Source organism: Arvicola amphibius, chromosome 12 (assembly GCF_903992535.2).
Source record: "Arvicola amphibius chromosome 12, mArvAmp1.2, whole genome shotgun sequence".
Taxonomy (NCBI): domain Eukaryota; kingdom Metazoa; phylum Chordata; class Mammalia; order Rodentia; family Cricetidae; genus Arvicola; species Arvicola amphibius.
Genome location: NC_052058.2, coordinates 89465609 through 89474591, shown reverse-complemented (window position 1 = coordinate 89474591; position 8983 = coordinate 89465609).

The window sequence follows — 8983 nt, the reverse complement described above, 5'->3', positions numbered from 1 at the left end:
CATCAACACACCCGTCTTATTAATAAATAATAATCAACATCTTATTAATAAATTATTAATAAAATAAGAACTGCCTAATACCCAGGTACAGATAAGCCTCACACAATGTTAGTGGGCCAGTTAATACCATTCTCACTAATGAACCATGGAGAAACATCAGAGCTAAATGACACTGTAGGTAACAGAGATTTAATGGGCATCTATAAAACATGCCACTACCAGCCACAGGACACACATTGTTCTCAGAAGCCCGTAAAATACTCTCTAATAAGCCCGGCGGTGGTGGCACCACCTTTAATCCCAGCACATGAGAGGCAAAGGCAGGCGGATCTCTGTGAGATCAAGGCTAGGCTAGCCAGTCTACAAGAGCTAGTTCCAGGACAGCTAGGGCTGTTACATAGAGAAGCCCAGTTTCAAAAAACTATCTATCTATCTATCTATCTATCTATCTATCTATCTATCTATCTATCTCTATACAAGAAGGAAATGGATATCTAAAATTGCCTACATAAAAGCCAGAGATTATACATAAATGACATGATGATATGCCCACACATATTAATAAAAAACACACAAAACCTCAAATTAATACATGAAAAAAGTAATAAAGATAAGGGCAAAGTTAAGAAACTAGAAATAAAAAGAACAATACAAAGATCAGAGTGACATGGGGGTGGCCAACCAGCTATAGACAAGGAGGAAAGAGGAAGATTGAGAGAGACGTAAACACAAAGAGGAAGAGAGGAAAAACCCAAATTAACAACATTAGAGATGAAAAAGCCAACATTACCAATGTGAAATTCAGAGGTTAATTGGACACACTTTGAAAACTTTAAAATACTGAAGAAGACGCTACACTATGGAAAGATCTCACCTCTCATAGGTCAGCAGAATCAATATTGTGAAAATGGTAGATGATCAACAAATTGGAAAAATCTACAAAATATAGGTACATTTCTAGACATATCAGACCTACTGAATGATGAGACTATAAGTAACACAAGCAGACCTTTATTAATCAATAAGAGTAAAACTAATAAGAAGTCTCCCAACTGAAAAGAAGCATGGGCCTGCATGGTTTCTACCTTTATCCTTAAAGAAGCATTGGCACCAGTGATCCTCAAATTATACCATAACATATAAATGGAAAGGAAACTACAGAATTCATTTTACAGATCCAGTATTACACTGAAACTAAAACCTGATGAAGAGATGTAGGGACACAGGGTAAAATTATAGCTCAATCTCCCTGAAGAATGTGAAGGAATAAATTCTCAATAAAATACTTAGAAACTCAATTCAGCAATATAACAATGATAACTTACAATGGTCAATTTGTCTTTATTCCAAGGATACAAGGATAGTTCAACATACACGATTCAATAAATGTAAGGCAGAACACAAATTGACTTAAGTACAGAAATCACACAACTGTCTCACAAGTACAGGAATAAAAAGCCTGCAATGAGTTCAACACACCTTCATGATAAAAGCCCCAAAGGAACTGAGAACAGAAAGAATATATCTCGACATATTAAAGGCTGTGTACAACAAACATGTAGCCACATTTTACAACTGAGACCTTCCCCTGTGACTCTGGACAAGACCAGGGCACCCACTTTCTCCACTAATATTCTTTAGAGCACTTGAAGAAATAAGAAAGAATAATATATTGCCAAAGCAATAAGATAAGAAAAAGAAATTCAAATAATAGAAGTCATCTTATCCCTCATTGTAGATGAGATGAGCCTATAAATAAGAGGCTTTAGTTCTCCACCCAAAAGTTCTTAAACCTGATAAGCATGGCAGAAATGTAATAGGATACAGAATCAACATACAACATCAGCATGTTTTTGAATATCAAGAATGAATACGCCAAGAGAATCAGGAAAACAATCCATTCACTACAGTTTCAAAAGTACTTAGGGAAAAAATCCTCACCATGTAGGCAAAAATACTCTACAATGAAAATTTTAGAACAGTAGAAAAATGAAAAAAAAATAGAAAATTGAAATACTTTCAATACTCATGTACCAACAGAGTAGGAATCCTTATCAAAATTCCAAAGACATTCCTCACAGAACAAAAATAATGAAAACAAAACCCTAAAATTCATATGGAAGCACAAAAGGCCCCAGATAGTAAACAAGCAATTGAGCAAAAAGAGCAATACAAGATGCATCATAATATCTGACTTCAAATTATACCAGAGAGCCACAGTAACAGAAACAGCATGGTGCTGGCACAAAAGCAGACTTGCAAACCAAGGAAGCAGAATCAAAGACCCAGAACCAATCCTCCTTACATACACTTACCAGATTCTCAACAAAAGACAAACAAACAAACAAATACGCTGAAGAAAAGACTACCTCTTCAACAAACAGTGCCAGGAAAACCAGACACCCACGTGTTAGAGGAACAAAACTAGGTTCCTCTGTCTCAGGCGACACAAAAGTCATTTCAAAATGAATTAAAGATTTTATTTTAAGGCAGGAAACTGACACCGCAAGAAGAAAGGTAATACAAAAGGCCTCAGGGTATGGACGTGTTGCTCAGATGTCTCACAGCCTTAAAAAATTAAAATTTTTAAAATGTCTTTTTGCAATATTAAGAATAAAGTACTTTTTTGGTCCCACCCTCGACAGCATATGCACAGCCTGTCTTTAGATCTTAGCCTGTGTTATCTTACTGTAGCCGTACTTTTGGTGACTATTACCTGGCACTGGCATTTTTAAAAATTTATCTTAATCTAAACTATCTTGGAGATTCGTTAGGCCCATTCTACATGGTCACCTTTAATCAAGATGGCGATGAAGTCATGTGGCATTTATTTTTTAACTCTAGTAAAATGGTAATCCAAAATTTAAAATGGAATTATGCTTATGGTTTTTTAAATTACCCACGCATAGATTTTAAGTACATAAAACATGGATCTATCAAAGGGAGATCCATAATACAATTTTAGAGACAGCTTTTTAATAATAAAAAAGCATATAGCAGTTTTAACATTATCTATACCAAAAAGTCATCTGGATTTATGTTAACCCAAATTTAGTAACCAGAGCTTAAAAGTCTCAGCTCCATGCTTGCAAGAAAACTTACATAGACAAACTTTTTAAAAGCACATTTAGTATTTGTATGTATGAGAAACCATAGCAAACATAGTTTACATCTCTTTTTTCCTTGGTTTTTAGACGATATACCAAAATCTCTCTTGCTTATTAGACAACATAAAAACTTACCAAAAGTCTTTCTTGTGGTCTTTTTCAGTGGTGTATGGTGTATGGCTGCAATATTTTAAACAAGAACAGAAACATGCATATCCTGTACCAGTATGAAACATTTGAGACCTACACTAGTTTTTATATATACATTAACCAAATGAACTACCAACCCGGACAACATGTGGGCTGGTGAGCAGACAGCTGTCAAAAGATGAAGCACAAATAACAGATGGAGAGATGAAAACTTGTAGACCATCCTCAACCATTGGGGAAATGCAATTCCAAACTACACGAAGAGGCCATCTCTTCTTGGTGGAAAGGCTATCATTAAGAAAACACATAGAGGACTGGGCAGTGGTGGTGCACGCTTTTAATCCCAGCACTCTGGAGGCAGAGGCAGGCAGAGCTCTGTGAGTTTGAGGCCAGCCTGGTCTACAAAGTGAGTTCCAGGACAGGTTCCAAAGCTACATAGAAACCCTGTCTTGAAAATAAATAAATAAATAAAAATTAAAAAAACAAATAAAAATCAAAACAAATAGCAGGACTGGAGAGATGGTGCAGCGGTTAAGAGCACGGGCTGTGCTTCCAGGGGACCTGAGTTCAATTCCCAGCACCCATGTGGTGGCTCACAACCACCTGTAAATCTGCAATGAGATTTGGTGCCCTCTTCTGGCATACAAAGAAAACACAGTAACAGATAAGACACTATGGGGGAAGTGTCGCCTTAGACACTGCTGGTGGTCACAAAAATCAGCTCAGCCACTATGGACCAAAGTGCAGAAATCACTAAAGAAAGCTAAAACTGGAGTTGCCATGTGCCCTGGCGGTGATGCTCCTGAGAGAGCAGATGCTGGTACACCACAGACCTGCTCGCACATGTTTGTGTGTCAGTACCCACAATGCCTGAGTCGGGGGAAGGCTAAGACTGTTTTGTATGTGTATAGTGGAGTCTTACTAGCCCCAAAGAAGAATGAAATTATGTCCTTTCCAGGAAACAGACGGAACTGAAGATCATTATGTGAAGACAAATACCATCCGTTCTCTCACGTGTACATCCTGACTTTATACACTATTATAGCGATACCATGAAAGCAAAAGGGAGAATGTTTGGGAGAGGGAGGGAGTAGTGCCAGGTCAGAGGAGAAAGCCCAACAGACATAGGGGTTGAATGTGTCGGGGTCTATGATGCGCTTCAGTGAATGTGTCTTTTTGAAGTTCATCATTATGTACAACAAAAAAACATTAGATCAGTGTCTCAGCCGGGCACCATTTCAGAAGCTTCCTCTTGCTGTCTCTGAGAACAAACACAGAGACCCGCAGCTGGACGACTTGTCAAGTGAGAGACCTTGAAACCGTCCTAAATGAAATTCTTCACCAAACCTCCCCTCAAGAAGCGACACAGAAGAGGAGACAGATTGTAAGAGACAAGGGGGGTTGGAAGACACCATGAAAACCCTTCTAGATCCAGCAGGACGGATACACATATGAACTAACTCGCAGAGAGTGTGGGAGCAGGCACAGAGCCTGCACGAGGTCAAGGTAGACAGGGACCCAGAGCTGAGGGGAAGTAGGCATCATTTTCTGTATCCAATTGGCAATCACTTGCAAAGGAAAAGTTAGTTTTCTCCAATGGCAACTCCCTGAGTATATAAGCCACACTTCAGGGAGGCTCCATGCCCAAGGGCCGATGGCAACCAATGAACTCAATGTTGTTTGTGTAGATTTATTTTTTTCACATCCTGCTTTGTTTGGGCATTAGTTTTTTCAGTCTTACTGGTCTTTGGCTTGTGATTTCGTGTTTTTGTTTTGGGGTGTGTGTGTGTGTGTGTGTGTGTGTGTGTGTGTATACATGTATGTTTCTTGTGCTTTTTATTTCTTTTTTAAATTACGGTTTGTTTGTTTTCTAAAGAGAGAGTAAAAGAAAGCATGAAATTGGATGGGAGGAGAGGTAGGGATAATCTGGGAAGAGACGACGGAAGGGGGAATCGTGATCAAACTATATGAAAAAATTAGTTTTAATATAAAAAACCACAAGAGCTGGCAATACACTTAGAAGGTAAAGGTGCTTGCTGCCAAGCCTGATGACCTGGATTTGATTCTCTGAACCATACAGTGGAATGAGAGAACTGACCTCCATATATGCGCACCACACCCCATGCTCCCCACACGCACACACAAAATCACATACCAAATGTGTATTAAAAAAAAACAAAAAACAAAAACAAACAAAAAAAAACCAGTCTTTCATATTCTCACACTAGGGAAGCTAAAATAGGAGGATCACAGTCTGAGACAGCCTGGTAACCAACTGAGAGGTTTTGCCTGTGTTAAAGGTAGGCAGGCCTGGAAGAAACTGACCTCTATGAGGCGTCGTCGAATGGAGGGTGGGAGAGCAGGGTGAAGATTGGTGCTCTCGACACCACTCCGCTCATGGGAGCTGACTTACGTCCTGATGGCAGACAGCTGCCAGGCACATTTGCTTAGGGACAAAGAAGCCGTTTCACGTCCTGCATTTGCCATGGCCTCGCCCTGAGGTCACATTTCTAGTGCTGGGATTACAGAGCACGCTGTGCCCTCAGAGGCTTTTCTCCTTTATAAAGTTAGAAGGTTGGTTTTGTGTATGTCTGTTAGGACTGTTGAGTGGGTTTAACACTAATAGCCTCTGGAAAGGAGTTGGCACAATGCTTGCAGCATGGAAATACGTTCTTCTGTTAGAAAAGACTTGGGAAGCTAGTCCCAGAATTGAGATTAGGATGGGACTCTGCCAAAACCAGAATTCTTAGAAATTAAAACATCACTATAGTGATTTAAAAGATAATAACGAGTGATTGCATCACTGGGGCACTTTAATTATGTGTGCTCAGTGCAAAGAAACACCCAATAGCATTGGTACCAGAGGCCCTTGGTGTCCAGTGGCCTCTGTAAGAACCAGTTTATGTGCAGAGCAGACAGGGCTGTCATGCAGTCCTCTCTCTCTCCTTCCGCTGTCTCCTAGGAGAAATTCCTGCAGTCCATAACCTTGTCTGCATATGTAAATTGCTCACAGACCACAGGGTTCTATTGGTAATAATCTTATTTGGTCATATTCCTCCCCGCGTGACTATCGAGGATAGCGTGTCCACTTAAAGCATTCAGCTCTGTGAGGTTTCATATTTCATTAAACTTCAGGGCATCTTTATCACTTCCTCCAAAGTCACACTCTCATTAGTAAGCATTTCCTTTCTCTCTTCCCCAAACCGAGCAGCCACCAGCTAAATTCTGTGTCTCCAGATCTCCCTGTCCGAGATAGTGCTACGATGTGTGGCCCACAGCAATTGTTCAGCTTCAACGGATGGGCATGTGGGTTGTTGATGTATTAAACTAAAGATGCTCCCTAGTGTCTCACTGTCCCACTGAAAACCGTTATCATAAACAAAAAGTGCATTTTCTCTCTCTGACCTGCCACGTCGGTTTCCTTTCCCTGCTGCTGTGATAATATGCCCTAACGGCAGCAACGTCAGTGAGAAAGCCTTTGTTTTAGAGAGCAGTCTGTCAGGTGGGAGGTGCTAGCCGCAAGAGTTTAGGGAGAGCAACCAAGTTGTATCTGTGTTTAGGAAAGAGAGAGCAATGAATACTTGCGCACTGATAACTCTCTCCTTTTTCTTTAGCACAGGACCCTAGCCCAACAAATGATCTTCTCACCTGAATTAACCTAATCTGTATCATCTCTCATGAGTGTGGCCAGAGGCTAGTCTAATGGAGGTGACCCTCACAGGCATGGCCAGAGGCTAGTCTAATGGAGGTGACCCTCACAGGCATGGCCAGAGGCTAGTCTAATCTAGGTGACCCTCACAGGCATGGCCAGAGGCTAATCTAATCTAGGTGACCCTCACAGGCATGGCCAGAAGTTAGTCTAATCTAGGTGAGCCTCACAGGCATGGCCAGAGGCTAGTCTAATCTAGGTGACTCTCACAGGCATGGCCAGAGGCTTTTATCCTAAGACATCCCAGATCCTGTCAAGTTGACACATCAGTATTAATCCTCATACCCACCACACAGCATGCCTTAAACTAATCTACATTAAACATACTTAGAACACTAAGACAAAGTCATCGAATACAAAGCCTACCTTGTAATAAAGTGCTGAAAAGCTCATGTACACCAACAGGGGGCATTCCGTAGACATTATGGGATCAAAACCATAAAACACAACAACCGGAATGCCCCTGGTAGCATAGCCATCACAGACTATCACTCATCCGCCTCCCACTCCCATGATTGAGTGGGAGCTGCTGGGTCTCATCGGTGTTCAGCGTGGCCAGAGCACACTGCACTGTGTATATTGCCAGCCCAGGAAAACACCAGACTTCAAAACTCAAACTATTGTTTCTGTGGCATGCATATCTGACAAAAATAAGCTCTGAGAGTTATAGGAAAATCTGTCACGCTAGAGATCATTTATATTACAAACAATGCTGCAATGAACATTTGTGTACATTTTTTCTGTGTGAACATTTTCTTTTTTCCATTTTTTTCTAGGGCATCTATAGCGTGGCAAGAGACTCCTGGATTAGACAGTGACACTGCCAGCTTTCTTAGCAATAATAAACTGGTTTCCAAAGTTACTCCATTATTTTTACAGTCAAGAAGATTCTGCTTTTTGACATTTTCCCTCAGAGCTTGTGGTTACTGTTTTTCGGTTTTGTTTTCGTTTTTGGTTTGTTTGAGATATACTAGCCCTGTCTACTGTGAGCATGGTGTCTCCCTGTGAGTTTGATTTAAATTCTTTTTATTCATCATCTACCCATCAGTGGTCCTGATGATATTTTCATACACTTTTATGCAGTTTGTGTAAGTCTGTTCTTTGGAGAAATGTGCATTCAAATAATTCTGCCTTTAATTCAATCCACCACCTTTTGTTGATAGTCTGTGAAAGTTTTTTTTATTCTTTATGGAGAAAAGCTGTCCCTTTGAAGTTCTGGTAGGCCAAACTAGCCTTAAACTTCCTGTCTCCTATCCTCTACTTCCCAAGTGCTTGAATTACAAGAGTCTGCCAACAGGCCCAGTTTCCCATTCATCCTTGAGAGTATCTAAACACAGGGCTTATTATTATTATTATTATTATTATTATTATTATTATTATTGTTTTAATGTAGTCCAACTTTTCTCTTTTTGTTGTTGCTTGTGTTTTTAGTGTCGTATATAAGAAATTGGTGTCTAGCCAAAAAGTAAAGATTCACACTGGTGTCTTCTGGTGAGAATTTCATGGTATGGCTTTTTTGTTTGCGTTGTTTTTTTTGTTTTTTGAGGCAGGGTTTCTCTGTGTAACATCCCTCTGGTTGTCCTGTAACTTACTCTGTAGACCAGGATGGCCTCAAACTCACAGAGCTCTGCCTGCCTCTGTCTCCCGAATGCTGAAGTTAAAGTCATGTACTACCACAGCACGACTGGTCTGGCTTTTAAGTTTAGGCTTAAGGTCTTTTTATTCTTAAAAGCAGGGAACAATGCTAATTCTGGAAAAGGAACAGGAGGAGACACAAGGAAGACTAAACTCTCCTGAGAGATGGCACAGAGGGTGAGCGGCTTCCTCTTAACAGCGAGCTTATTCTCCCGTTTGTGGCCAGATGAAGAGAGAGACCTGGCAATGGTACCAGCTCCCGTCCCTCCTGTACTGAGTGAAAGCTCTGTGTGTCCCTTTCCAGCCCTTTCACTTCCCTGGGTAGCCAATAACATTGCCATTCCTACTCCCATGTGCAGGGACTAGACAAACCAAACAACAC